This window comes from Polistes dominula, unplaced genomic scaffold, assembly GCF_049000335.1.
Source record: "Polistes dominula isolate Pdom_NZ unplaced genomic scaffold, Pdom_raw_medaka contig_482, whole genome shotgun sequence".
Classification (NCBI taxonomy): Eukaryota; Metazoa; Arthropoda; class Insecta; order Hymenoptera; family Vespidae; genus Polistes; species Polistes dominula.
In genome coordinates this window covers 1,363,582-1,381,964 of record NW_028301016.1, presented here as the reverse complement: position 1 = coordinate 1,381,964, position 18,383 = coordinate 1,363,582, and the positions used below count along the sequence as shown (strand labels likewise).

Here is an 18,383-nt window from a genome sequence, read left to right as displayed (position 1 = left end):
TTCATGATTCGAAGAAAATCATAGAACAAGGGTGAGCATGTTTCATCAAACGTGGAGGTTCCGTTATAACTATGAAAATAGGTTAATTGAGCATATTGAAAGAGGGTGTAACTCCCGTAGGATATTTACCCTCACACTCACTAACTTACTCTCTATCTCTTTCTACCTTCTTCTTCGGCAAACCCCTGTCCCCTAGATAACGCGACATCACATTAATGTGTAATTGGTGGCGAAGCGGGAAGGTGACACGATCCTGCGTTATTCCGTGAGGGAGATCGCGTCATGTGATCCGCCGATGGTGCAGGGCTGGCCGCCCACTAGCACCATAGACATTTTACTCATGGAAGACGCATGGTCCTCGCTAATATGACATTTGAAATATGGCGCGACTCGTCTGAAGAAGATGGGACGACCAATGAGGACTGTGAGTCGTACAGGAAAACGAATACGTTCAAATGTAACGTTGACGATGAGTAAAGAACCCAAAGTTCTATACCTGAAAATGATGACGAATTTAAATTTATGATTATAATATTCACCTGGTCTTTTTATATTAACTCAATCTTTATAGTTAACAGATAGTATTTACGAATATTAAAATGTTATAATTTTAATTTCTTTACTTAAAGTTTAGAAACTTTCTATGAGTATTTATGGGTATTCGTTTTTATGTTAATAATTAAATAAGAATGTTATACTAATATAAGTTAATAATAATGTTAATAATAATATAAGAGTGTTATAACAATATAATAATTTTTATATAAAATTCTTTCTTAATATATAAAAGTTCAATGTCACATTGTTAGTTTCCAATAAATTTGGAATTTATTGAACCAATCTTAATGAAATTTTTATGATTTTATGTTTTTTTTTCAACTTAGGATACAAAATAGATTTTATTGCGATTAATTTTATTTTTTATTGTTAATTTAAAGATTTATTATTTAAAGGTTATCTAGGTCTTTGGGTACTGTAAGTTTTCAATAGATGTGGCGTCGTATTTCAATTCAATTATTCAATTTACAGCATAACCTTACTTTCTCGATTTTTTCGTGTATTATTATTTTATGTATTAATAATTTATGTTGTTTTATGCCTAATTAAAATTCACAGAATTAGTAAATATTAATTTGACTGCATTAAATATTTTAGAATTATATTAAATCAACATTTTATAACAAAACCACAGCTACGTGTGGCCGTAGTATCCTAGTAATATAATAAGAAATATAATAATTAATTAAACAATAATAAATAAAGTTTTACACTCTCTTTTCCTTTCTCATTTTAATGTGTCTCATTATTCCTACTTAGTTTACTTTCATTTATTTTTGTTTTAGCAATTTGAATTAGATTCTCAAAATTGATAACAACGTTGGATATTGACCGGATGATGCTAAATAGAAGATTTCACTATTGTTAACCGTTTAAAACCGCACAAGAGTGATCGTTCCTAACGCCGAACACTTAACACAGTAGTCCGAGTTTGGAAAGATAATTTGTCACCTCTCCTCTAACTCCAGGTATTCGGTATAGCGTTGTTGGAGTTTTGGTAAGAAGTAATGTGTCTCAGAGATAAGGCTATGGAAACTTTCGAAACAGCGGTCTTACCTCTTTATCTGTACAACCATCTCTACTTACTTGAATGCTCGATGTGTGTTTGCTAAGTTTTACTTTCGTCATTCGCTTACATTGTTGAACCTTTCTTTCTACTTTCAAAACCATAGCAGTATTTTAATGCATATAGATATAATACATACGATATTCTGATCGATATCAAAGTGAAATTGATATGCTATCATTCCTGACTGTTCATGTGATAACTACATAATACATTTTCGAGTATTATACGTCGATGTTGGCATGCTGAACGGCTGTGCATTATTAAGTGGCAAAGATATCAATGCCAGAGACAGTTAGAACGTTCACGAACGTGTCCATTCTCATGAGGGATATGCATTTGGTTACAAGTAAACTGCGTGTGAATCGAATCTCTCTCACTTATGTTTTTTATTTATTAAAAACCAATTCGTGATATTATAATAAAAGGTTAATAGTTTTTTTAAAATTATTCACCCTGGTATCGATGGTATCTTCCTTTTCTTTTTTCAAATGATTTTTCACGAAACGAAAAAAGGATTTCAATTTAAACGACTCGAATATTTTCGGCGATTTATCGTTCAGACAAATATATATATATATATATATATATATATATATATATATATATATATATATATATATGTATGTATGTATGTATGTATGCATATGTATATAAAATTCTAGGTACACCTCTGGCAAGAAAGAGTATAAAGAGAACTACATACGAAGTCATTTCTTCGACTGTTGACTTTAAGTCCGTGTAATCTCGACGGATGGGAGCGACGAAGGTAGAAAGAGGAAAAGGAAAAAAGAAAAAAAAGAAAAAAAAAAAAGGAAAAAGAAAAAAGACACGTGAAATGAATATGAGAAGAGAAACGGAAAAATTCTTGCGGAAAAAGAATATGGTTTTTGTCGAGAGAATACCAGCACCGACTATACCGTTAGCATTCGCTTATGTCTCGACCTTGCCTTCTACGCGTGCTTGTTTAAAGGAATTATTATTACATGTAAAAAAAAAAAAAAAAAAAAAAAAAGAAATAAAATCTTTCCCTTTAATAAGAAGAAAAAGAAAAAAAGTAAAAGTTCAGGAGCGAGTTTGTTCTCTTTTTGAAAACCAATTCTTTCGTTTAGATTCTCTTGAAGAAAATCCTTAGTCCTAGGGCATTGTTTGGACGAAGCGACGAATTTCGTTTGGTTTTTCAAGAAGCTAACAGTCCCATCCGGATTACCCAACGAAAACTACTTGGATAAGGATGAGATAAGGATGAGAAAAAGAAGAAAGAGAGAGAGAGAGAGAGAGAAAGATAGAGAGATAGGTTAGAAAAGTTTTGAGTTAAAGTAGACTCCGTTATAGCGTAAGAAGAAGAAGAAGAACAGCGGGGATCCTGCGAGCAGCGCCGATTTATTCGAGAAATCCAAGAAAGTGGCACGTTTCAGGCTTCGTAAGGAGCCTGTTCGAGCCACCCCTTTTTCCCCTTCCACCACCCCACCATCACCATTTCTATCTTCTCAAGCTCCGATGGACGCAACATTTTCGTTCTCTCTTTAACCCTCAAACCAACCAACCAACACACCAATTCTCCTCCAGAAACTCACCCACTCATCCCCCTGTTCACTTTCTCATTTCTAGGTAGCATGCATCGTTCGGTTCCACACCTACGGCACAACGTTCTCCTCTTCGGCTCCTTCCAACGAGTTTTAGGTATTCTCGTAGCAAGCTTTCGAAGCCTCGAAGCCAGTTTAGCGTTCTCTCTCGCGCCCCTATCTGATTTCAATGTGGTTCGGTTACGTGCTTCAAATCAAAAACACGAACGTTATTTCTGCACGTGGTCCCCACTTTTCTCCTTTCCATTCGATCTAAAACCTCATCCTCTCTCTCTCTCTCTCTCTCTCTCTTCTCTTCTCTTTCTTCCTCTTACCTCCATCTCCTCTCATCTCTTGCGTTTCCTTTTTCTTTCTATCGGTCCCTGTGGTTTCGATACTCAGAACGGCATAAGCACGAGACTTTGTCTTATAAACTTTTTTTTTTATCTTCGACTATTCGGAAATAAGCGAGATAAACTAAAGGAAGAGTAAAACTAGCTATCTTTATATATAAAAATTTAGTGTCACGTTGTTGGTTTCCAATGAGGTTCAAAACTACTGAACCGATCTTAATGAAATTTTTGTTATTTTGTATGATTTTTATCAACTTAGGATATAGGATTGTTTTTAGCACGATTATTTTTATATTTTATTGCTTATTTAAATTTAGAGGTTATCAAGGCATTTAGGTACTGTAAGTTTTTAATAGATGGCACTCTATTACAAGTTAGTTTCCAATGAAGTTTAAAACTAAGAAAAAGATCTTAGTGAAATTTGTTTTATTTTGTGCGATTTATTTCAGCTTAGCATATAGGATAGTTTTTATCAGGATTATTTTTATTTTTTAATGCTAATTTAAGGATTTATTATTTAGGGACTATCTTAGTCTTTAGGTACTGTAAATTTTCAATACATGACGCTGTATTAAAAGTTGGTTTCCAATGAAGTTCGAAACTAAGAAAAAGATCTTAGTAAAATTTTTTTATTTTATGTAATTTTTTTCAACTAAGGATATAGGATTGCTTTTATCGCGATTATTTTTATTTTTTTTATTGCTAATGTAAGGTTATTTATTATTTAGAGGTTATCATAGTCTTTAGGTATTGTAAGTTTTCAATAGATGACACTATTCACGCCATACGTGTTTTTCAAATTTACATATGACCATAACTAACCTTGCTATTTATATATTTTTGAGGATTATTATTTTCTGTATTCAATTTTAATTGTGATATTTTTTTTTATTATAATTTAATAAATAGTTAAAAATTATAATAAATTAACATTTTATAACAAAACCACAGCAACACATGCTCGGAACATCCTAGTGAGGTTATATTCCTCTAATTTTTCTTTCCGTTCTTTCTTTCCAGTTAAAGAAATAAGTGTGTAAAAATAAGAATAAGTATGAGAAGAAGAAATTGTTGAATAAAAAAAGAAAGTGAAGGAATATAGAGGTGTGGAAGTAGAAAGTGGGGGAAAGAGTAAGAAGAAGATGAAGAAGAAGAGTGTATATGTGAGAGTGAATGAGACAGAGAAGAGAGATGGGAGGAAATGGGGGTAGGGCGGTTTCGTGAGGGGGAAGGAGCGTATGTTCTGTCAAGCTGTCGCTGAGAGGGAGCTCGGCTGCCAACCGATGGGACACGTACAATGCGAGCCAAGAATATTGCTCCTCCTGTCGCTCTTTTTACCCCTTTTCCGCCACTCCTTCACTTCCTCATAGTACGACGGGATGGCTCATCTTCTTTCGACTGATTTCTCTCTCCCACACCAACCCACACACACACACATATATATATACTCCTAATACTTTCTTTCTTTATATCTTCTCCCTCTTAACTTAGTACGACACGTCACATGCGAAAAGACTGTTGCCTGGTAAGATATTGAAATCTACTTAACAAAAAGGTACGGTATGAAGTGTCCTGTAGGAGGAAGAAAGGTGGAAAGGGAAGTGGAAGGGGAAAGGATGTCCGGTAACAGAGATTTTTGAAATCTGTTCACCTATCGTTTCCTCTACTTCGAAATCAGATGACACGAGTGATACGAAATCGAAAGATGATATCGATGAAGCGTGTTGTGAGAGAGTGAAGGGGTGGTGGGAGGGGAAGTATTGCTTAGTGAATGGATATTTCGTGTTCTTCGAATGATTGTTTCTTTTTTTTCATTTTTTTTTTTTTCATTTTTATCGGTCTTTTTAATATTAACCTTTTTGACACGAATGTTATTACCGATTAATAAAGATGAAATGTAACACGAGAAAGAGAGAAAGAGAGAGAGAGAGATGGAGGAAGATATTAAATAAAATTGTTGGGTAGAAAATTTAACTGAATACCTTTTATTTTTTTTTAACCTATCGATTTGATTTTTATTCCGTTTTGTCAGTTATATCTGGTTTGAAAGACAAATATTGAAATAAAAATATATTTAAAAAAACACAGACACTATCGTTTGCGGTTAAAACAATAAAAAATAATAATCGATAGTTTATTATATATCTGTTACTTGTTTGACATACCACGAGTATCGTTTAATAAATATTTGATACAGATTTGTATATATATATATATATATCGTATATACAGAAAAAAAGTATAAATGTGATGAATTTTTGATGTTGGTAAACTGACTAGTAGCTGAAAACGAAGATTAAACGAGTCTTTAGTTTGTTTTAAACGAAACAAATAAAATACAATTGAAATATATTGACGATCAAGCGAGATTCTCTGGTGTGATGACGAAATATATAAATTCGGACTCTTCAAAAAAGAGATATCAACCAAATGGAAGTTATTTTCATTTTTCAATAAAAAAAAAAAAGATAAATTCATCGCGAATAAATAAACATGCAACATAGCCAATTTAAAGAAAAAAAATGTGTAAAGTAATTATTTTTTTTTAAATATATTTATTTCAATAACCTTTAAAACCTCTCGCTATTTTTTTCTCTTTTGTAGAAAACAAATTGTGTATTTTTAAGATAAAAATAATTAAATGTTCTATTCGAAAGTAATAAAAACAAAAAATAAAAAGAAATAAATTTCACTCGTAAAACAAAATTAAATGAAATTAAAAAAAAGTTTACTAACTTTCATTAATCAAACAAATCCTAAAAAAGAAAATGCATTCGTCGTTTTCATTCGACATACTGGTGTTCTGGTAGACGACGCCTTGTATTCGTACTCGTTGCCATCATCGAGATGTAAAAAGCTGGAAGGAGTCGTGACAAACGATCTTGTCGTGAACGCCAACCCCTGCCTTCCTCCTCCACCCACGTTTCCTCATGCCATTTAATAGTCGCGACTTCTGCTTCCGAAGATTTACCCCGATTTTACGCTTCGAACGATACACGATGGATTTTACGCGAGAACCACCAATCAAATTCACTTTTATATTTTTGCGATCTACCAAGAAACCGATTAATAGTCACGAATTATCATATATCAGTTATATGTATTTTTTTGGTAATTACTCATAATTACTCGTAACTCACTGTAACAATTTATTGTTAGGAATTTTAATTTTAAAAATATTTAAAAGATCATTATGATAGAACAAAAATTTTATTAATATAATAAAATGATATTATTATTTTATAATTATTTTTTAATATTTTAATAAAACATAAAAAAATATATAAAATAAATACAAATTTAAATTAAATAATATAATTACTTTATAATTATTTTTTAATATTTTAATAGAACATAAAAAAAAATATATAAAATAAATATAAATTTAAATTAAATAATATTATTATTTTATAATTATTTTTTAATATTTTAATAAAACAAATAAAAAATATATAAAATATTGTATATAAAAATTTAAATAAAATAATATAACTATGTTATAATTATTTAATAATAATTTTAAATATTTTAATAGAACATAAAAAAATATATAAAATAAATACAAACCTAAATTAAATAATATAGTTGTTTTATAATTATTTTATAACATATTTTAATATATATTTATATAATATATTATATAAAATTAAATTTAACTCTTTAAAAAAGCTTTCAACTCGTTAGATTGTTAATTATAAATTTTCTATTATTATCACTGTTATAAATTTCAGCAATAAATAATCATATCGCTACAATTACATTAAGAAATTATATATAACATAAATAATTTATACAATGTAATAAATAATTATCGATAATGACTAAAAACATCTGTTTTTATAATCTTCCACATATATATTTCAAAGTTCTTAACGTAATCCATACGAACAAAATTAATTGTAAAAAATAAAACTAAATATACGTATCATAAAATTCAACAAAAGACTAATCGAATACGTTAATAAATCTGATGTGAGAAGTTAAAAAAAAAAAAAAAACGTTTTTCTAAATCCTAAAAACCATTCTTCAAAGTAACCAAACTTACCTCGTTAAAACAAATGTGTCGAATACTTCTTTACTATCGTTTGAAAGAAACACGTTTTTCGAAATGAGAAGGGTCGTGAAGATAAGAAATCGTATTGGCAAAGGGAAAGACGGAGTAACCGTCGATCCTTCTTAAAATCGGGGTTAATCGAAAACATTTTGGAACGCTTGTTACTCGCAGCACGTAACTCGTGCCACGCACGATGAAAGGGATAGAAAAGATCGTTGAAATATCGCGATAGTGAATACCCGTGGTCGGCTTTTTTTGCAAACTTCTGTGATCATATCTCCCAAAACACTCACTTATTCTTGTGTTGTCAAGAGCTGTGCCAAATTGCGAATCGATGTCACATTGACACCCCCCACCTAACCAACTACCACCACCACCACTGATACTACATCGGTCAAACGGGGTGAACACCCTTCGATAAAGCATAATGAGATCACGAAGAAACGACAGCTTTTTCAATCTTCTCGTATTTTTTTCTTTTTCATCTTCCTTTTTGCTTCTTTATACTTTTTTATTCCTTTTCTAGGTTCTTTTTTTCTCTGTCTTCCTTCGTTTTCTTTTTTTTCTTTTTCTTTTTTTATTTCCAATGGGGTGACTTGTTATGAACGAACGAACGAACGAACGAGCTTCCAACCCCTACCCCAACCATCTCTTCTCATCTGACTCACCCTTATTCTCGCCAGTGCCATATCGGAGCGCAGTAATTAAACGTACCGCCTTTCGTCTTCTTGATTACATTTTTACAATCTGCAAATTACGATCGCTACTAAGATCAGAGAAACGTCCATCATTAATGTTTATGTACCATTCCATATTTTTCTATTATTATTAATCTTGACTAATATCACTAGTATTTTCTTATTTTTCTTTTTTTTTTTTTTTCTTAACATCAAACCTAACAACTGTTTATGAACAACTATTGATATTGTTACACAATTTAATGACTGACGTTTAAATTAAATTTCTATATTTTTGTAATTAAATATAAGTAAATGATTTTTTTAAACCTAACCTAAAAACTTAATTGAAATTAAATTTCTATATTTTATAATCGAATACGGATAATAATCGTTTTTTATCGTAGTAATGATTGGAATAATATAAAAAAAATATATATTATTATACCACATCATCTAATAATATTTATAATCTTAATTATAGTTAATTAAAATTTCTTATCAATATTTTTTCTAATACCACAACTATTTTCTTATTATTTTTTTCTTTCTTAACATCTGTTCGGTACCAAACCATTTGTAGACGATAACTTATATTTAGTTATTTTTTCATATATTCAATTTCATTTGAAGAAAACCATACCATAAGTTTATGAAATCAAATATCATAGAATGTGTTAAGCCTTAGGTATAAGGTATCGTCTATTTTAAAGATTCCACTCAAGGACTCAAATTAAATTTTCTAACCATTTCAATGACCATCGAAACATATTGAGGCAACTAAAAGCATACTAGGGTTGGGTCCTTCGAGTGATATACAATACTTAAGTGAACATGAAACAATGCACATGCGAAGGGTACTATTCAGAAAAGAAATTCCTTATGTTCCCAGAAACCCCCACTACCATCCTTCCCAAAAACATAAACTTTCCCATCGGGTCACTCTAGTGGGTGGACCCTCCTACTATTGGTTAATAAGTTGCATTCAGCTCCTTCCCTCTCCAAAGGGGTGTAACTAATTCAGATATAAAAACATGTGCAATCAAGTAAGACTCACTGTTCATAATGCATACGTTCTGTTCGTAATACATACGCTCTCTCTTCGTAATACATACTCTCTTCGCTCATTATACATTTTTGTGTTATACATTTTACACATCATACATCTATATAGTCCACATTAAACAATTGTAACATAGTCGCCAAAGACTTAAGTTAATAAATCATTGTTGACTGAAGAAGTGCCTTTAGTATACAACAAAACCACTCACACTGTATTAGTTTACCGTCGTGAGATTTTCCGTGCAACTCGCGTATAATTGCATCTTAAAAACAGTACGCTACTTTTAAAACGGATTCGCGTCAGCATAACATATAGTACGTGCTAACAACATCAAACCTCACTGTTTATGAACAATTATTGATATTGTTAAACAATTTAATGGCTGACGTTTAAATTAAATTTCTATATTTTTGTAATTAAGTATAGGTAAATGGTTTTTTTTAAACCTAACCTAGAAACTTAATTGAAATTAAATTTCTATATTTTATAATCGAGTACGGATAGTAATCGTTTTTGTTTCGTAGTAATGGTTGGAATAATACAAAAAATAAATACCTTATTATTCAACAACATATAATATTATTTATAATCGTAATTATAGTTAATTAAAAAATTAAGAGTAGCAATAACTTTGAACGTAGAATTTTTATGGATAATTTAAAACCGGTCGTGTAATATTAAGTTGAACGTTAAAACGCGTTTACGTATCTTTAATTTTTTTTAATTTCATATATCTTGATATCTTTTTTCTCTTTTTTTTTTTTTTTGAAATGTATATACATGGCGTAATAAAATGAACACTTTGATCCAACTTTATTATTTTTCATTTCTTTTTTTTTTTTATACTCGTTCGCAAATAAAAACGATTAAATAAAGCCACGTGCGTGAAATAACACGAAACGCGACTAGAGCACGCGTACATCATTTTTATTTTTACAAAAGTACAAGGACAAAGTGATATTTTATTTCGCGACGTGACGTACTGGAATGAAATTACATGAAAATTAGTACAGTTTAATTCACAGAACTTGCACAAAACCCTCTCGGATTCGTTTATAGCTGCTTCGCAACTTCTATAATTAAAATGTCGTGTATTACGATACAAAAGGTGATACACAGATGCTGAAGTTTTCGTAATGAGACGACTGATACGAAAACTTCGCGTTACATTATATAAGCGATATTTATTAAATACAAATATAAATTTTATTTTTAAATGATTGAACCTTCGATCTTAGCGTAATTGGAATAAATAAAAAATAAGTAAAAACTATTGATAATGTTTATTCATAAATATTACAAAAGGTGATACAGATGTTAAAGTTTTTTTTAATGAGATGATTATTACTAAAACTATACTATCCATTCTTATTTATTACAAACATTATTGATTTTTTTAATACAATTAGATCTTATTTTTATATTCATGAATCTTTAATCAACCCATTTGTAATAATAAAAGAAATGAAGAGCTATAAAGAATCAATTCGTGACTATAACGAGATCCATTAAAAATAAACAATTAATGGGATTTCTTTATCGTAGGTGAAATAGTTTATAATTATTTTATATAAATAAAAGAAATAAATAAAAGAGAAAATGGCACAGTTATTTAAAAAAGAGTTATTTAAAAAATTAGTATTAGTGTTATCACTCAACGAGATCTAAAAGAAACTCGTCGTTTAAAAAGTTTTCGCGGGAAAACAATTTTCACAAATAAGTGCTGTTATCTAAGGACTTTTTGTAGACAATTTTCTGACTTGCGATGAAACATCGAATTTTCTTCGAGTGCTGCCATCTCTTGCAGAAATAAAACACCACTCTTCTATATAAAATCCTTGCAGTAAGGTTTGAATAATCGTCTGTCGAGTATTAAAACTCGGCCGACATTGCAGGGTCCTCTTTCACCTTCTTTGTAACATTTACCATTTCCGGGCCAAAAGATAAAGTTATCCGGACATTGTTCAGCTTTCTGAATGTATTCCGCTTGATCGGGAAAGTAGACAAAATCTGAATTTAGAAGACGACTTATACCGACGGTCGATCTTAGTAGAACACAAACTAGCAGTAGAAATGACAATGTTATCTTCATATGCATTTTTGAATATCCTTCCTTCAACTGGTAATATAAACTCTGACCTCTCTTTTCGTCCTAAAAAAAAAAAAACCAGAAAAAAATTTATAAATATTCGTTAAAACACAGATGGATTGTTAGAAAATTGAAAAATAAATTAAAAATTTCAAACGAGGTTAATAAAACCAATTAAATCTTTTTCATCGATGTATTTATAATAAATGTAAAAAAGAATGAAATAAATCAAATTTATTTCCATGAAATTGATATTATGTTTATAAAATTAATTTCATAGTTATATTAATTTATATGTACATGTGAAAAAAGATGATACAATATTTTGTATCATTTGATTTATTGAAATGATTTAAACACGTTTTATACGAACGGAAATATGATCGGTATGAAAGCCCATCCTTTGGATTCATTCGCGTATCCTCTACTTTCAGTACACTTTCAAAGTTGGCAAATACGTCGAATATTGAAAGGAAGCCACACAATATCTAAGATTTCTGATATGTGAGCTTGCTTCTATACAACACAGCTTTAGCAAACAGATCCGGATTTGATCGATCGACTATATGCGTTCAACGTGAAGCGCATATTATTATAGTTACATCATTCATGTTCCAAATAACCGGATTTTCGCGAGCTAATACATTCCCATTTAAATTTAACATGAAAATACAATATCTCACGTTATTATTCCTTCGAAAGTCAATACTCGTTACGACCTAGTTAACTCGGTTTCGCATAATAGAATGACATAAAGTTAATACAATTATTATGTGTTTTTTTTCTCTTTTTATTCACTATAATACGTAACGTCTAAGTAAAATCGTTTCAATAAGATTTTCTCGATCCTATAAAATTGATGATATAAAAAATACAAATATTAATTCTTTATTTAAGTGGCAACTCGAGTGGCGCTGATACGGCGCCAGGCTGATTTGAAGTCTATTGTTACTCTATCTGCTTATTTAGGATATATGATAAGATATTTTCTTTAAGATATTCTTAAAGATAATACCTAAAGGGACAAAAAGGGACTGTAAGGTTTTTTCTGATTGTAATACATCTTGAAATAAGCGAAAAGTAATATATTATTGTGATACGTGTTCTGATAAACCTAAGATGCATCTTGGGTATTGTTTTACGAAATATTAAACAAAAACTAATTACAGAGTATAATATTTCTCAAATTTTGTTCTTTTTGATATAAAAATAAATAAATTGGTGAAATTTAATTAGTTGTATACGTTTGTTTGCTTATAAATGACTTTAACACGTTAAGCGCTACGTCAGCCATCGGTGGCTGACACTAGACTTTCCGTTTAGGCCACGTCCGTCACAGGTGACTGACACGTTCATCTATTTTTTCAATACAAAGTAACGCCTGTGACGGGAATTTCCCTAAGAATCCGCGTGACGCTCAACGTTTTAAAGTATATGTAAAATGTTTCCCTAATTTAGCCGAAATCGCCTCGAGTTGCTCGTTAGTGCAAGTGAAAAAGGTCTCGAGTGCAAAAGGTTAAAAACCTTTGCTTGCTTTAAAATATATCGAGTAAGTAAATAGAGGGGAAAAGATAAAAATGATAATTATATTAAACATATATATCATTAGTAATGATAAAATTTTCTAAAGTAAATAAAATCATATCGAATTCTTGAAAATTTGTTGCTTTAACGATACGTGACAGATAGTGAGATGAAACGATAGATAAAGAGAGAAAGAAAGATAAAATCGGTAAAACGAAAAACAGGATATTTGTTTCAATGGTATCGCGTTACGTGAGATTATACGATCTAGGTGGTTCCAATGGGAAAAGAGGAATAGAAACGTATGAGAATCGTGCGATTTCAGTATCTGTGGAGGAAAGTTTCGATTTAATTTTCCGTCGGGGGACAAAATTGCTCACCATTGCGATGCATTTCGAGAAACGTGAAAGAGAATAAGAGAGAGAAAGAGAGAGAGAGATAGATAGAAATAGAGATAGTTCGTGCGTTTCAGTATTTTGGGGCTTCGGTGCGTTTCATATCGTATTTCCTAACTCGACGATGAACGCGAGAAACCATAGAAAGTTTTGTAAAAGACGAAACAACCCTTCTCCACATTTCTATCTTACCTTGATACGAATCTTTGCGATAACGATTCGCGCAAAAATTTTTAATGAGAATAAGAAGAACGAGATGAAAGAATGAGAGATAGAAAGAAAAAGTGAAAATATGTCTTATAGCTTTGACACAAAGTAGATCAAACAGCTAGGGGTTGGATGATAGAAAGAAAGAGAAAATAAAAAGAGAATTAAAAATTCAGTTTTATAGAATGAAGATTTTGTAAAAGAGTAGTACAAGCTAAAGGGATGAAGAACCGCTCGTATTATTATTATTGTTAATGGAAACTCAAGATGATCGAGCTCGTTAATGAGAATCGCGTCGAGCAAATGAATAAAAAAAAAAAAAAAAAAAAAAGAAACAGAGAGAAAAGATAAAAGAGGAAGTAAAATAAGAAAGTATAATGTAAAATACACAACGACGACTATGACGATTATAGAAAGAAATGAAAGTTCGATCGATTGTACGAAAAAAAAAAAGAAAATAATACGAGATAAAAAGTTTAGTAGTGAGTAGTTATGATAACGAATAATTAATCGAAACTCTGTATGTTCATTTTGTTATGAGGAAAATAATATGAAAGAATGGATAACGATAACGACGAATAAAAAACAGGAAACATTGAAGAAGATTTTTCTAAAGAATAATGAGACAAATATATATATACGACGAATATATATATTCAATGATAAAAATGATAGAACGGAAGTAGATAATTAAAAAAAAAAAAAATAAATAAAAAACAAATAGATGAAAAGCAAAAAAAAAAATGAGAAAAAGGAATGCAGAAAAGGTGCATGTAAACAAGAAGAAAAATCATCGTTAGATCTTACTCGTAGTAACCTCTTGTTAAACTTTAACTGTATGCGAATCAATTAGTGCCCGTCAAGTGTATATGACGACATTAACAAAAAGGTAGTGTATGTAAATGAGAAACAAATACATAGATGCATATATGCATATATAGAATCGCTTGCCATACAACTTGCTGTTTTCCACGTCAGATCATTATTACTGATGTGAGCATGTATTTCAACGAGACATTGAAGCTAGAGTATTAATTACTGTCGCTTCGAGCTACGTCCACTTGAAATGACTTGTAACAGACACACGTAAATAGATGTACCGGGTGTCCCAAAAGACCTTTTTCCCAATTGAGATATTACAAACTTTTTTTTCCTGAATAATTGAAATAGTGATATCATATGCTAATATTTTTTTTACGCATTATAAAGGTTTTTTCAAATGATTAATTGTTGAACTGAAAAATTGTAAATGATTAATTTTATAAAAAAGAATTTATTAAATATAAATTTTATTTAATTATTAATTTTACTAGAATATTTCTATATCGTGTACCCTAGATTTTTTTAGTAACATTATGACCGAACATTCATATCTTGAAATAAATAAAAAAATATTACATTCTATAAACCCATTACCTGTCACAATACAAAAATACAAAAAGAATTAAATTAATTGTAGAATAATATTCATAATAACCAAATAAATTTTGGAACAATTGTTTTTTTTTTATTTAGATAAAAAAAATATTTTATATAATTAATTATTGATTTAAAATAATATAGTAAAAATTTTGAATATTTTTAAAGTTGCATTAAAAAATAATTTGAGAATGCGTCCCAAATAAAGGCCATTGGCGAGTAATGGGTTCAAACACTAATATTAGTTGTTTCTTTTTTTATCGAATTATTTTTTCCTTTTAAAAAGAGTACTTTTGGAACACCTGGTATAGGAACGTACGTAAGCATGTATAATTTCATTGATTGGATGGTATCGAACAAAATATCAGGCTCCTATAACTCTTGTATATATATTTTTTTTTACTTTAAAAGTTCACATTTTTCGTATGCTCGATCAAATATAAAATATGTAAATAAAGATTATAGGATAGATAATCGTTTATCTCGAGTATATTACATAACGTTTAAAATGACGCCCGTAATAAAATTCTTCTTCCGAGGAAAGAGAAGAGAATAAAGTGAAGATGAAAATGAAGAACGAGAGAGAGAGAGAAAGAGAGATTACAATCGTGAGAAAGTTTAATTTATTATTCGCGCCTTAGGGCATTTCGCGGATATGCCCTTTTGCACGTAATTAAACGCGTACGAAAAGGAATCCCCGAGACGGGACGTAACATCTTGAAAATCGCGCCGAAAGTTTTCACGAAAATACGTCACGCATTATCTCTTGTTGAACAAGAAAGTAAACTCGTAGGTTGTAGGATCTCTTTCTATCTTTATTTCATTCTTTCTTTCTTTGCTTTGCTCTTCTTTCTTTTTCTATAGCATATCTTCCTTCCCTCAGGTAAGAAACTCCTCGTAATTCCGGAAGAAAGTTTTCGACTTTCCCTGAACACACCACGATACAGTGACCGAAGCTTTAAAGAGATAACAACCATCTCACTCTCAGATTCTCTGTTATCTTACTTTCGAATTTATTGTTCACGAGTAATGTTTAATTCTGTCTACTTTCTTGTGCCATGTCTATTTAAGAAACCTTCTCCTTCTCCTACTAGCCCTAACCTTTTCTTTGTTTGCCATAACCTTACCTACGTTTGTATCTTCGTATAATTAAAATCAAAAAAATACCAAAAAAAAGATAAATTTAGAAATTAGATTTTCACTATTTTATAATGAACTGATTTTTTATTTTATAATTAAATATTATATAAATATATTTATATAATTATATAATAAATATATTATATAAGTGTATTAATATTATTATTAATTATAATATATTAATTTATAATATATTAATTTATATATAATTATTATAATTATATATAGTATATAATAAATATATATACTTATATATTATATAATAATAATACAGTATGTAGCATATAATTATAATATATATTATATAATATTATATTATAATTATTATAATTATATATATAATAATAATATAATATTATCATATATATTTATAATTTAATATTTAATATAATAATTTAAATATAATAAAAATAATAATATAATTAATATTAATATTAATATGTATAATAAATATTTATCGTAAAATAACAAAAAATAAAAAGTATTATACACGCAAGAAACTTTTAAAATGACCCAACATTTCGATAATGAGAGAAAATTTGTCAGCATGGTCATTCATTACGTTAATTTTAAAATAATTAATCGATTAGTATTTGCCAATGCAATTACTTACTAATTAAATAACAATAAAACGGGACTATAATTTTCAATTGAAACATATAAAACACAAAAATACGTGTAGAATTAAACTTTGACCTTACACGATTCACTAATTATTTTCTCATTTTAAATCTATCACCCAACCACAAATACTGAATAAAATATTCGTTTAAAATAATACAAAAGAAAAACAAAATAATTTTCATGATATTTAATCTGGTGTAAGCCAATATTCATTAATTTCATATAAAAAAAACAAAAAACAAAAACAAAAAACTAGAAATATCAAAAGATTACCTTTAACGTAAATAAATTTACGCGTTTGAAAAAAATTCCTCGTATATCTTTTCCTCGAATAATCTCGTTTTATTATTCACCAATTGTTTCGAACGTGTTTAATCACTTATAAGCTTTTCCCTTCGATGTATTTGAAATGCTTCTTCTCCTCTTCGATCGACAACGACAAATCAGATTTTCAAAGTGTCAAGAGAGAGAATGAAAATAAGCTTTAATGTAAACGAGATAATCGAAACAGGTGCACGTTCGGAACGACGCTCACGAGTCGACTGAAAACGACGAGTAGATATCGAAAGTTTAATCTTCGAAGATACTCTCTACCTTCTTCTCTACCCCCTCCTCCCACCCCCTCCTTTCCACCTTATATTCCTTCCCTTTCTCTCTTTATTTTTCTTCCTCGTCGTCTTACTATCCGTCTGTGTCTCGTTTCGCAAAGACTTGCTTGCTTGGTTGCTTGGTAAGAACTGGAAGAGTTAGTTTGTTAGAAAGAGAGAAAAACAGAGAGTGAAATAGAAAGAGGAAATAAGATAAAAATAGAAATAGGAAAAAGAAAGGAAAGGACAGATAAATGGGAGTAGTAACCATTTCCTTTTTCCTCCAACTCTCCTCTTCTCTTATCTCCAACGAATACTCTCATTGTGATCTTATTGTTAGTCTTTATCCGTGACACGAAGCTAAGAAAGAGAATGAGATAGAGTGAGAGAAAGGGGCGGATTAATCTGAAACAAGAGATGATCGTCTCTCATAGAATAGGTCTTGATCGTGAGAAGACTACACTTTAGCAAAGCTAGCTAGCTAGCTAGATAGGTACCTTCTAGCTTCTTTCCTTTTTGGCATAGACTTTACTCGATTCTCTTGGGAAATAAAAGAATACATGTTTTATGTTCTTAATGTACTAGCTGAAAACCCCTGCATTTTCATTTATTAACTTTAGTTCTCGCACAATTAATGAAAATTCTAACAGTTAAATAATTGCTAGATATATATATATATGTATAGGGTATACTGATTTATGGTTTTTATATTTTTAATATATATGTACATATATTGCATGTGTTTATATATACATATATGTGTAATATATATTTTTATTATATATATTTTATATACTATACAGGGTGGGTCACCACATTTTACCATCTAGATTTACGTTATTATAATTACGCGTAACAGACAATGTTTCACATAGAGTTGAATGGCTTTGAAAGGGGTTCATACTGATGGTACTTATTTTTTTGTAGGTGGACGTGTAAAGGACATATGAAGGTCATTAATGTTTTTTGTAAACGGAATCATTTATTTATAATACTATATAATTTATATTATTATTTAATTTATTATTTATTATTTTTTTATGTATTATTTATGAAATTTAT

At 29.7% G+C, this 18,383-nt stretch overlaps 1 long non-coding RNA gene across 1 annotated transcript; it reads right to left on the bottom strand.

Annotated features, from left to right (window-relative positions):
• Window positions 1-10,487: 10,487 nt before the first annotated feature.
• LOC107064454 (uncharacterized) lies at window positions 10,488-17,320 on the bottom strand. Its single transcript, XR_001475486.2, has 2 exons — window positions 17,008-17,320; window positions 10,488-11,488 (listed from the first exon to the last, which is right to left on the bottom strand). It is a non-coding gene; the product is annotated as an uncharacterized LOC107064454 (long non-coding RNA).
• Between the last annotated feature and the right edge of the window lie 1,063 nt (window positions 17,321-18,383).